This window comes from Anguilla anguilla, chromosome 9 (genome assembly GCF_013347855.1).
Source record: "Anguilla anguilla isolate fAngAng1 chromosome 9, fAngAng1.pri, whole genome shotgun sequence".
NCBI lineage: Eukaryota > Metazoa > Chordata > Actinopteri > Anguilliformes > Anguillidae > Anguilla > Anguilla anguilla.
The window spans coordinates 32,869,305-32,882,949 of NC_049209.1; the positions used below are offsets into that span (position 1 = coordinate 32,869,305).

The following is a 13,645-nucleotide window of genomic DNA, read 5'->3' on the forward strand; positions in this document are numbered from 1 at the left end:
AAGATGGTGAGAGGCGGACATGTGAGCGCTCTATCGATCAGCAGGGGTCACTGTTGTTCGATGGGATGCGGTCATCCTGGCCAACTGAAGCCCTCCCACCCCTGGGTGACGTTAAGAGTCAATTGTGCAACGCAAGGCACAGTTAGCACTGAAAGGGCCCGATTCCATATCAGTGTGGGGGGCCGAACCATGAACTACAACAGGGCCTTATCAGGATGATGACATCTCCCTCTCCTATCACTGCAGAATGTTTAAACACTCCTGATGGGTCGTTAGGCTTGATACACCCTGACGGTTTGAGTGTCCATGGACCAATCGGATTAAGGGAAAGTCTGCCTAAAATCCCCCCCGTACAATCAAAAATGTTTACGTACCTGCTGTTCATCCCATTACATCACAGCGTGACTGTTTTCCTGTAAAAATCCCTGTGTCAAGTTTCAAGAGGACAGCCCAGTTCAGTGACCGTGTCACAGTGTGTATGGGACCATTTCCTGGATATTGGAGCATGCAACAAGGAATTAACCATCTGCAGGGCTAGTTAAGTGAGCACTGGACCAGACAGGATATTAAACGGTCGCTGAAGCCAGGCGCACTTCCCGGCCCGTTACTCTCCGCTTTTCCGGGGCTGTTGGGTCATGTGGTTTCCCCGGATGAGAACGCCAGGCTGCTTTTAAACCGGAACGTTCCGCAGACACTTTGAGGTGTCATCAGGCTCGCCTCAGAAAGAGGGCGACGGAGAGGAAGACGGAGAGATAGAGACGGGACAGACTTCAGGACAGCGACCCAGAGCGGTGAGACCACCCGATTCAATTTCCTTTGTGACCTCAGCAAAAGCCTCACAGAGCGCTGTTCTTCTGGAACCCCTGCTATTTCTCACCGTCGTGCCTCCGATTCGAGACTGCGGATTGTGTCCCTGGCACTACAGCTTCACAAAACCCCTCACTCCTGGAGGGGTAGTGCAATCACAGGGGATTACACGCTACTTTGTGTCCCAAGTAACCCCACCCACCCCCCCCCCCCCCCCAGTGTTCACTGGAAGGGGCAATCATGGGTTTGTTTTTAAGACAAAACAAAAAAACTCCAGTGCACCTTGTACAGTGATGCTATGCCTCCAGATGTTGTACGCATGGATACGCTGTTACTTGATTATTTTTCAAAAGCAATCATTTGGTCAAAACCATTTCCTGACGCACGCATTTCCTGAGATGGCCGTGCTCAAGGAAAGAAGTGCCTCCCTATATCACCAGAACGACATGGGGAGAGAGAGGCAAATTACTGCATGAGGGAAAAAATACCTCAAAGCGAAAAGCAAATCGACAGGACTGAAAATGGTCTGTGCAATTCCATTTTGCAGGGGAGGGGGAAAAATGGCAAAATGGTCTTCATATCACTTTCGCTAGCTACCCTCAGACACCCCAGATCTATTGAAAACGTGGCCAGTTGTCCTCAAAAGGGGAATGTCAGCTCGGCAATTTACCTTCCCTCTCAGAGGCCTCTCAGTCTCTGTCCGTTACGACGCCTCGTCCGTAAATTTGGGTTCGAAAAAATACAGTTTGACAAGAAATAACTGCCATGAACCGTAGGTCCAATTTCCATCTGTAAGTAGCTTGGTAAACGATAGGCATGAAGTAACACAGGCAGACCCCCGGGTAGCTCCATCTATACCACATCACCCGGGCCGCTTACGAACCGAGAACGCTCCATATAAAAACTGACTTTATATGTTCATAACTTTGAATAAACATTAATAAATCAATCTTCTCATGTGTATGGTCTCTGGAGGCATAGCACTACAGAGCAAGCTGCTGCATTAAGTGCATTTTTCTGCTTTAAGCCACAAACTCGCTAATGCCTCTATGCTGTGAACCAGCAACTCATCATAAACTTCTGAAATAAATAAAACGTCCTTCATCGCTGACAAAAAAAAAACCCATCAGGGCCAATCAAAAACATACAACAAACATTTAATAATATCAACTCCAGAAAACGAACCATCCCTTTAATTCTGTGGTTTTACTGGCCACAATTTCCATCTCATGCAGTCGTGGCTCATTTTAGTCATTGAAAAGCGACGATCCTCGACGGGCAGAGTGGTCTGTTCTCAGGCCAATGACAAAAAAGGGAAGAAGGCATCCAGTGTACTACTGCGGATCATGGGGGAACACACAGTGGCATATGCCACAGTGAACCGAAAGGTAGGGTTTTCAGATGCCTGGTCTTGGAGTGGAATATATGGTTTTCCAATTATTTGTACAGGTCCAGTTAGTGGTCCCAACTGGACAATATAATGTCCGATCTGAGTAACTGATTGAAAAAATGACCGTTACTTTGAAATTAATTCTTATCTCAACCACCCTCCCCAGTCCGCTCCACCATCGCTCCCACCCCGTTCGCCATTAGGTTTCCAGCTGTGCACGTTGTCCGGTTTTGAATTCTGAACCTGGCAACCCCACCTAATGGCGGCCTGACATTTCAGACGTGCCGCAGCTTCACCTTCACGCGACATGGCGCCCGGACCGCGCGCGGCTTCCTGAAAGCCAGCGAAAGGGCCACGACCGCCACCGAGGCGTGCGGCCGATGGCGGGAACGACAGCCATCTGGCTTCTGGAACGCGGTACATTTACGCTGCGCGTGTGAATAACTCCTGCCTGCGCATCTGCCATGACACAGCTCCTGGAGACGGCCCGACTGCCTCAGCAGCCCAGAGCCCAGTACCGGAGCTCTGGGACGCAAGGCTTCACGAACCCCCAAACGGGCCGTCGTGTGTCATCTGGGCACACGCCTGGAAATCGGCAATTACATTTCCCCCGGACACACGGCAAGGCTATTACAAGTAGCAGGAAGGACACAAGATGATTCACACGCACACAAAACCACGTACATGCCAGAGACTGTAAAAAATGGTAGGCCTACATGCACGCACGCGTACAAACACACGCGCGCGGACGCAATATATATAACAGAGCCCTGTCAGCTCCTCCTCCTCCTCCCAGCCCTGAGACGGAGAGGCGATGACGGAAGAAGGCGGCAGACAGTTTTTTTTGTTTTTTTTTCATACCCTCGTTATTCAGACAGAACAATTTTTGGGGTTTCGCTTGACAACCAGACTTCGTTTTCGAAGCAAACATGCCGCGGCAACTGAGTTGCAGTTCCATCCAAGACAAAGAAAATGGACGCAGGAAGTTCTGCGCACATTCTGAGAATATTCTTCTGAACCGAGGCCAAAGCTGCCTGCAAAACGGTTCCCAGAAGGCCGGTGATTCGGCCGTTCCACTGGCATATGAGATTAACATCACAAAGTACAATCTATCGACTGTGATTTGACAAAAATACCTCAATGTAGGAAAACCTGTTTTTGCATTCAGGAAAATAAAATTCCAAGGTTCGCATTATTATATTAACGGTTTGTATCAAACGGCTATTTTTCTCTGACCAAATGCACTGTTGTAATATTTCAAGTACAGTTGTTTCGACAATTCCAGACATCAGGTTAAGGCATAATATCAAGACCAGGAGGGTCAGCTAAACCAGTTTGATCACTCACTACAGCTAGACTAGAGGTGCACAACTCTTTTCCTGGAGGGCTGGGGTATGCACTGGTTTTTGTTCCAACCAATTATTCTGGTGTCAATACACAAGCTTCCTGAAACGGCAGTTGACGACTATCAAAAATTTCTGATTGAGTCTTGTCCAGAGTGACGTACACAGCTAAAGTTCTTCACATGCAATCCGGGAATATACCATTGTGCGTCACTGCTGACCTTAAAGCAATGACACATCTCCGATAACAAAGACAACTTTATCTGATGCTTTTAGCAGCAACGACCAGCAGAGTTCCTGAGTAGTTTCATTCTTGGACGGTTTTAAGGCTCAAAATTTTGCTTAAGCGGTTCTGGTTAGGAACGTTGCTCAATGACAGTTGCTCAGCTGGGAATGGAACCCACAACCTTGTGGACACAAGATCAGTTCTGTAGCCTCTATGCTTGATTAGTATGTAACCATATCCAATGTAAGATAAATCAGGCACTTTTTCATCATTGTTAGATAGCTGGATTTATGCCAGAACAAAGGAAAAAACAGGGCAGTTTTCTGAAGCAAAATGAAAAACTTTCCAGTAAAATAGCATGTCCACATGAGAACCACGCTGAGATCATACATGCTTTTCAGCTTAGACCAGCCTTTGTCAGCAAGTACATTTTTTTTTTTTTTTTTTACACTGAAGTCATTCAAGTTCAGAGCCAAGGCCTGAAAGCTACAACGGGCGTGGTCCCACCCCCAGCTCCCTCAGATCCATTTAGAGCAAGAAAACAACAGCTGTAACCCAGGTAGTTCAGATAGAGGCTCTTCTGTGTTCAGCACATAGATGCAGAAAATGAGGCTGTTTGTAGGACAGCGGTCCCTCAGGACAGGGGGGGATGGAGATGTCTGCTAGGCCAATGGAATGCTACCGTTAGAATGATTCTGCAGGGCGCTCTACAGGCTCTCCTTAAAGGCCCTGTATATCACCGTGGGGGGGGAGGATCATTCCAGGGCAGGCTGCAGCGAATACACTGAAGCTTCATTTAAAGACTGTAAACAGCAGTTTAAGGAAAGGGATTCCTACTAACCACAGGCCCAGGTGAGGTAACCAAGGAGTGCAAAATTGCTGTTTTTGCTCTATGTAACGATAATGTTAACATAACAATACAATTATTCCTCACTGTCATGTTCAGTAATATGCTTTCATAATAATGCTTATATTTAAGCTAATAATAATCGCGCGTCATTTTCTCTAATTTATTACAAGCCGATTTGTCCTTGCATTTTCTAGAGTACTCTTTACTGGAGTATTTTTTTGTGCCTAAAGCCTATTTTACTGCAGCAGAACCGCTTAAGGTATTATTTCAATTACATTCTTTTTCTAAATGTTTAAGACAAACAAAAAGAATAATCTTTTAAAATAATAATAATATGGCAAGTACATACCTTATATTTAAAATTTTTATGCATTTATTAAAGCTGGATATTTTACTGAATCACTACTGTACCCAAGCACACAACCACAGCACTCTACTGGGAAGTCGAACCCGCAACCGCCAAGTCCACTCAGTTAAGTGTGCGACTCGGGGTGTTTCTGGGAACACCCAAGGAGACCAAGCCTCAGGCTTTTGGCCGAGAGAAAACAGAGCTTTTAATTTTCCTTTCAGATCCAGTTCTTAGTAAAAACAAGACAAAAGCGGGCTGTGGAATGGAGTAGAGCCACACAGCGAGGAGAGAGACAGAGAGAGAGAGAGGGAGAGGGAAGGGAGGGAGAGAGAGAGAGAGAGAAAGACAGCGATGAAGAGAGACGGCACAGGAGGGAAGAGAGAAGGAGGGAAGGAGGGAGAGGGCCGTCTCGTTCGTTTCTGACTCCACTCGTGAATATGGGCGCAATGTGGGCAGGGGAGGAGGAGGAGGATTATTCTGCTCAGCTTTCAGAAATCCGACAGAGAATTCCTTAATTCAGCAAAGCATCGAGAGCGAGACTCATTCCGCTCCGCCAGACAGACAGCAGGATGGGGGGGGGGGCTGCCAAGTGGAAAAATTCCACTTGAAAGCCACGGGGTCGGGGGACAAGTATCGTACCCTTTCTTAATATTTCGGAAGGAAAACAAAGGCGAGTGAGGTTTGTTCTGCAGAAGGAGGTGAAATATTTATACAGTCATAATTCCACTAGACCCACAAACCTTGTGCGTACAGCAGAAACAGCACAACCCACACAGGATGAAACCGGGAGACAGGGAGAGGAAATGCGTGTTTGGGACTGGTAGGTGCCCGGAGGATGTGTTTAATAAACTAAAGCACATTTGTGAGAAAGAAAACTTTGCTCCACTTAAAGAGATACATATGTTGCTGCCCTCAACTCAGAGAATTCTGGGAGGGGAGGGCAGGGCTAGTCTATCCATATAATAGTCCACACAGCGCAAGCCCCTCATAAGCATAACGGATGTAGGAGTAACCCCAAATTTATAATGATAAAAACGAACTCATTCCTTTTCAAATGCTATTTAAATACACAATATACAGCGTACTCCATTTTGTAAAAATTACTTTGACTTTCAAATGTTATTTAAATACCCCGCACACACCGTATTCCATTTCTAAAAACTATGTAATGCTCAGTCAAAACATGAAATATTCATAGCATGAACAGCTAATAATGACATGTAATTAATCTTTCCTTTTCAACGTAATTATCTAATAAAGGTCATTTTAGCTTAAAACGCGTGTATCCTCTTGCCTACCCGACATCTAACGGCCGTTAGGTAAGCAAGATAACGAGAAACAAGTGTTCTTCAATACGGCAGTTGAAGAACGTGGCCTGCTTCAACTGCACGCTACTCCTAAAGTGAACCAAAGCAAAGCCCCGGAGGACCTGGCGGATACAATTAGCCCGTGTTCAGACGCTTCATTGAATTACAGTCCACGTGCTATGAATTCTCTTTCATACAAATTGACCAAAGTCTGTTTTGCTATACAGTACGGGGTTAACTGCTGGTTCTTGTTGAAAACTCTTGGACTGAACCTCCCAGAATACCATCTGGGAAATGTTTTGTGACTTTTTTAAATGCATCCCAACTCACATGGATAGGAATGGGTTTTCGTTATTTAGCCAATTACCCTGGGGCATTACAAAATGTTCGGATTAAAATTTGGGATTTATATAAAGTGTAATTTGACCACAACACCAAGGGACCCCGCCCCCTCACTCTGTGATAATAGCCATGGATCTTTTATGACTGAGCACGGGTCAGGAACTCAGTCTAACATCTCACCCATTTAAAAACATCCCATGTCTGCCAAGATGGAATCAGTAAATTTGGGAATATTTCAGGGGGGGGGGGGGGGGTTGATCAGCTGTTTCAAAGCTCCCCTGGCAGCCAGGTGCTTGGATACAAGTTTATCCTGAACTGGGAGACAGGCCAAGCGACTCGTTGCACATGGAAAATTGTGTGAGAATGTTAGCCGTGTTTTACTGCACTGCACAAGGGCTTCCACAAAACACGTAAACAATGCAATATGAACAGGGACCACAGCCATGTATCATATTATAGGGGTAGAGCAGCCTAGCCCTCCTCCCAGAATTCTCTGGGTTGAGGGCAGCAAGAAGAGGCAGGAAGTCCACCCAAGAGCTCGCACATTTCTGCCATAGAAAAGTCATCAAAGACAGAGTGAGCGGGAAGGGGCGGCACAAGTACTCCCCAGATCAGGGGCGGGTAATTCCGGTCCCGGAAGGCCGGTGCGTGTGCAGGTTTCTGTTTCCACCAATTACCCCGGCTAAATGAGCTAATTGGCGGTATACACAAACACTGGTTCACTCGTACATCAGACCACAGCTAACATTTCCAATGGGGACAAGAACAGTATTTGGCTGTCATTCATACGCTCATCAAGAAAGGTAACAAAAATGTCAGATGGCGTAAATGTTAGGGATGATTCAGTAATCAAAGCCTGAAGCTGGCATGAAAACCAGAAACGGATTCAGTCCTCGCTGCTCATCTCTGCTCCAGATGAAGTGGTTTGAGTCGGTTCAGGTCTTACTAGAAACAGGTTAGCCAGCAACAGAAGGCCAAACAAACCTGTCCCCCATAATGGCTCCAACATCCCTGCATTGCTGTGCCATGCTACACGACAACTTGTCACTTCCTGGAGGATATATGACACCTCAGGTCACTTCCTGGAGGATACATGCTCAAAACACCCATTTTCACGGCCAACATATTTAGCCAAGATTTTGTTGCGTTTGTGAACCTGTAAGATGGGAAGTTTCTCAGCGTCACGACACAGCCTAAGGGATTAAGACGTAATGCACAGAAGAAGGAGCCGACGTTTAGCGAGTCCCCTCTCCATTGTCACCCTCTTTAACAATCTGTCAAGTCTTAGTGACAATTTGCCGTCTGAAACTGGCAGTTTCTGTGAGCTGTGGGTGCAGTCATCCATGTTGTTATCACAACAAAGGCAGCGGATGAAAACCATCACTATGCCCGGTATCTGTTGTACTCATCAACAGCAACCAAATTAACCCACGGCATATTGAACATACTATTTAACATCTGAAAACACACACACACACACACACACGTACAGAGCTGTGTCAACTTGATTGTCTCTGCAGCAACCTCCCATCTAAACACTTTTATTCTGTTACAGAAGGACCTCTGTACCTAAAACAGGGGAATGAGCATCCATATGGGTTTATAGACCTAGAATAGTCTCGCAATGCGCACTTTCAAACTGGTGTAATGACAGCAATTCTGCTGAGTCATGTTGCGTTTTGCTTGCTCGCTTGCACACATAGTCACACGCACACTTGCACACACGCCAAATCCAACAACCAAACTTAATATCGTTCCTAAAATTTGACTGCAGGTAACAGCTACCGTCCCGGTCCCTAGGAGCCCATACTGGCCGCGTCCTGACAGCACTGCGGATGCTCATCTTCTGCACGGGATAGGCCACTCGGGTCCCGTTTCGGCTCCCTCTGTCATCCGCACGTTTTTATTTCTCTCTAACAACCGCGTCTGCGTTCGCCTTCAGAGCGCTCCGGAGACTTCAGAACGACGCTTTTAGCAGCCTGGAGCCAATTTGCGGCGGGCATTTTCGGGAGGGATCACAACTGTCTAACGAGCATGTCAGGAAACGGCACCCTTAACCCAGTCACATGCAGCCTCCCTTTTCCCCGTTCTGTACGGCGCTAAAATCAGGAGTGTGCAAAGACAGCGAAATGCCGGCCTGTGAAAAAAATCTCTAAACATTTTACTGCACCCTTTGGTTCTGTTGCTCAAGTCTTCATTCACTTAAGCCTGTTTTATGGCTCTGTCAACTCTCCAAAAACCTTTCTGGAACAATCCATCATTCTTCCACATAACATCTCAGCTGAGCATTTTTTCACTTGTAAGGACCCCACCCTTCCAGCTGGATCTGTTTATAAACCAAGTATGAAACCCAATGTAACATATTTCCCCTAATTTCTTCCCCCCCTCCTGTGCTTTCCACCGCATAACAGGTGTCCAGATGAACCTGAGCAGTGGACGCTTGTTTAAAAAAAGTCAACTGAGCGGAGTGCTCAGCAACCGTGACTAAGGGCAAAGTCACACATCCTCCAACAAGATCACCTGTCATCGTGCTTGCCTCCCACAATCGGCCACTAGTGGGCGTGTTTTCCATTTTTAAAACAGTCCTCCTTAAATGTATATCTTCCGGTCGCTCCGCCCACTTGCCTCACATTGCCAACTATCCCAGCATGCCTTGCGGACACAAAAATTCCCAATGAATTGAATGGAGGCGATTACAAAGTCGCTTCTTTTCTTTTGCCATTTTTCTCCCATTTTCTTCCCGATTTAGTCGTTATACCAATTCTGCGTGTGAATCACGGTCCTGCTCGATGTGCTATCCTCTGTCTGGGGATGGTTTAGACTACCACATGCCTCCTCCGATACACGTGGAGTCACCAGCCGCTTCTTTTCACCTGACAGCGAGGAGTTTCACTGGGAGAGCGTAACGTGTGCGGAGGTTCACCCTATCGCCCCCAGATCCCCTCCCTGTTGAACAGGCACCCCGACCAACTCATACCCTCACCGGCTTCCCATCCGCGAACACTGCCAATTGTGTTCGTAGGAACGTCTGACCAAGCCGGAAGTACCGCTGCCGGGGATTGAACCCGGGTCTCCGCGGTGGTAGGCGAGCGCTTATAACAAAGTCACTTCTTGTCGGAGGATGTGTGGCTTCACCCGAACAGGTCCCATGCAGGGCAGTCCCTGGCTGGCCTACTGCTGCTTTCAGGCTACTACAATGCACACACTCCTGAGGACCCCATGCCACCCTTCACCGCTAAGAAAAAGCATCTCTCTACCTCCCCGTCACGTGCCACCATAGCTGATTAACGCTCAGCCCCACCGTTGCGTTTCCTTGCTTAATTTAGCACCTCTCAGCCGTTCATTATGAAAAATGCTGCTGTAGCTCGAAGAAAAAGCACAGAACAGGGCAACAAAACTAGAGCAGCATCTTGAATAGTGATGTGCGATATGGAGATTTAGGGCCAATGTCAAATAACCATACTGTGCGGAGGATTTACATTGCCATGCAAATGCAAAACAAAATATTTCTATTTGTCTATTTTAATTATTAAGCAGAGAGCTTCCGAGTCAGTACAGCATTGCTCATGAGTTTACCTGACGTAAAAGATACATTGAAAATAATAATCATTACTATGAGTAAGCTACTTTTTGAACATGACATTTTCATTTACAGAATCAACATCAAATTAATTTTACGTAGTACGTCTTGTCATCTTATCGACCGATCACACTGGCCATACTGTTTGCATCTGGATGATCCCAATGCTCCTTTTTAACCACTCTTGGTCTATATGGATACACCACTCAATACTAGGGTGCAGCCCTAGTCTTGAATCTATTTTTGCAATTAGCAGGTTTATGTGACACAAGTCAGACTTCACAGATAATCAAATTAGACGTATCCCATAAGGAGCAACACACCTCCCTCGCAGCTAAAATGTCAGATAGTGTAAATGTTAGGGATGAGTCAGTAATTAAAGCCTGAAGTTGGCTGAAAACCAGAAACGGACTCAGCCCTCACTCAGACACCAACATTGGGTTTACTCCAAGTATTATCATCTTAGGGAAAGACGCATTCGGTAAACTTAATTAATTAATTTTAATAACCACATAAATAACTGGGGGTTGGGGGAAGACTAATCTAGCACCATACTGCATTTAATTCATAGCCATCTATTCACCTTTGTTTTAATACAGCATTGAGTGTTTTATTTATTCTTTATGAGCACATTTCCTGACGGTGATTTTGTGGGTTTAATTGAATCCAGCCCAGCCCTAATCTCTTTAGGCTCTTAGAAAAAGAAGGCTGATGTAAGGATTTGAGTAATGGCTTTAAAATTTTAAAAGGGATTAATAAGGTAGACCAGCAAGACCACTTAAAGCTTAAATTCTATGAACAGAGGGGCACAGGTGTAAATTTGTTTAAAATTGATTTTTCGCTGGCACCAGAAAAGTAGGTCTGGTGCTTCCGGTGAAGAGATTTAATTTGCCAGGATCTGTACCGTCGGGAGTCCCTGGGATTCTGCCAGATCGGTCTAGATAGAGACAGACTCACTGAACATAACCGAAAAATAAACCAATAAAAAGCACGGCCCACTGGTTCATATCACTAATATCTCTCAGAAGGGGCTTGCGTCAATTTCTAGGTGGGAGGTCAGCAACCAACGGCTTTCTTACCTTCAAAATGTTCTTCCTTGGGAGCAGCAATAGCCTCTGAGCTTTATTTTCCCCACATTACAATAATAGCGAGAGACAGTGAGTCACCATATGCAAAGTCAGGCTGACCGTATGCTGTGCTTACATACAACAGACCTCTTCAGCATTGCCTTTCGAATGCTTTAGAAACTACACTACACAAGCATTTTCGACAGCCAACCGCCATCCGCCCACGAGCGCAGCGACGCAAGTGGACGACGCGGAAGCAAGCGGGGGCCACCGACGCTCTCGGCCTACGCAGTCAAGCGCCGCCGTCGTGGACGTGCGCGAAGGGGACGAGCTTATCGGCAGACGCACTCAAATGTTTAACCGAGCAGACGACCCCGGCGTTATTCGCGCGGCCTTGTTGAGACGGCTCCCACGTCTCGCCTCATCTGAGAGACGGATGGGCTGCCATTCGCCATTTATCAGGGGCGCGGAGAGACTGAAAGCTCGAGAGAGAGAGGGAGAGGAGAGGAGAGAGAGGGAGTGGGAGACATGGGAAGAGGGAGGGAGAGGAGAGAGAGAGGGAGACAGAGAGGAGGGAGAGAGAGAGTGGGAGACAGAGGAAGAGGGAGGGAGAGGAGAGAGTGAGTGGGAGACGGAGAGGAGAGAGAGGGAGATGGCAGGAGGGAGAGAGTGGGAGGGAAAGGTGATCTTCACTGTCTGATACACAAGGCAGTGGCAGATCCTTATCCAGCATAAGCTCAACGACCAGTCTAGCACAGGTGCAGTGACCACAGTCTAGCACAGGCGCAGTGACCACAGTCTAGCACAGGCGCAGTGATCGCAGTCTAGCACAGGCGCAGTGACCACAGTCTAGCACAGGCGCAGTGATCGCAGTCTAGCACAGGCGCAGTGACCGCAGTCTAGCACAGGCGCAGTGATCACAGTCTAGCACAGGCTCAGTGACCACAGTCAACAACAGGCTCAGTGACAATAGATAAGCACAGGCATGGAGCTCACACTCTAGCACAGGCTGTGACCACACACTAGCACAGGCTCAGTAATCACAGTCCAGCACAGGCTCGGTGGCCAGAACTTAACACAGTCTCATGACCACATGACCCTCAACAAGGCACTGTGTGCCCTTTAAAGCAAACACAACAGCTACAGTAACACAAACTTCATGCTGCCTACAATGAGAGTGGAAACCATGGGAAGCCACCCTCTCTCTGCGTTATGACCAATAATAAGATGGAAAAGGCTGCTGGCTTCTGAGGAGCTCTTACCTCCCTTCAGTCAGGGACGGAGGCTCTTCTGGGCTGTAGGAGCTGATCTGAGGGCAGTGGTGCTGCTCCTAACAGCGGAAACAGTTCCTTCTTCCGGGCACAAACATGTCCCCCTCAAATCTCCCACAGATCTGGTTCAAACCTTGAGAAACCTGCAGTTATCCTGCAAATATAACAGAGAGAGACAGAGATAGAGAGATTAAAACTCAATTCAACCATAAAACAGGGAGGAATCGGCACTATACTGACCTTCTCTACCACAAAATCGGACCACAGGTGAAAGCACCAGATAATATACAGCCAATATACAGATTTCCGTTCCATCGACAGAAAAGACTGCAAGATGCGAAAAGATTATTTTGTGTGAGGATGTCCTTAATGGAGTATAAACATACATTCGTCTTACACATTAATACCAGCAAAAGTACACTTGCCTAATTACCCTGAACAGGGGAGTGAAAGTTAATTCCCGGAGGGCCGGCAAATGTGCAGGTTTTTGTTCCAGCCAATTACACTGGCTTAATTGGCCCAGTTATTTCATTAGCTGCATACACTTACACTGATTCATTTTCCAAAAATTCACTGAAGGTAAACATTTGAGTTCCTCCTTCAGATTACAAAGATAGTACGATATGTATACACACATACACACATACACACACACACACATATATTATTCTAGAACATAGAACAAAATATGTCTGAAATAACTCACAAAAAGCAGTATGCACCTGACAATATTTTTTTTTTAAAAAGAAATAAAAAATGGGCCAGAGAAAGCTAGTGGCTAGAGGAGACAGGCTTTGTTCTGTTCGCAGCCTTTGGCAGAAAGGTCCCGGTGGCTCAGACTCAACAGGTGACCTTTTCACACCCTGATCTCTCCGGGCTCCCTGCATCGCTGATCTCCACGCTGAAGACACACACTCACTCGGCCCACGGACAGGTACGGCACAGCAGCGACCTGCTATGTCACAGTGCTAGGTCAGCATTGCCGCACAACAGGGATGGGCTAACATCCAGTAATACCACGGTAGTAACACTAGGGAATATTTAAAAAAAACACCATAAAAACCATTAACACACCATTAATGTACATGTGTTAAGCTTTGCATTAAATGGCAT

The 13,645-nt window shown here is 46.6% G+C and overlaps 1 protein-coding gene across 2 annotated transcripts in view; it reads right to left on the reverse strand.

Annotated features, from left to right (window-relative positions):
- The window catches only part of LOC118236021 (bifunctional heparan sulfate N-deacetylase/N-sulfotransferase 1-like), an 85,582-nt gene that overhangs the window by 50,688 nt on the left and 21,249 nt on the right, over positions 1-13,645 (reverse strand). For both annotated transcript variants that reach the window (XM_035434015.1, XM_035434016.1), the window contains exon 2: positions 12,524-12,686. The gene's annotated coding sequence lies outside the window, so the exon portion shown is untranslated. The remainder of the gene's footprint in view (positions 1-12,523; positions 12,687-13,645) is intronic.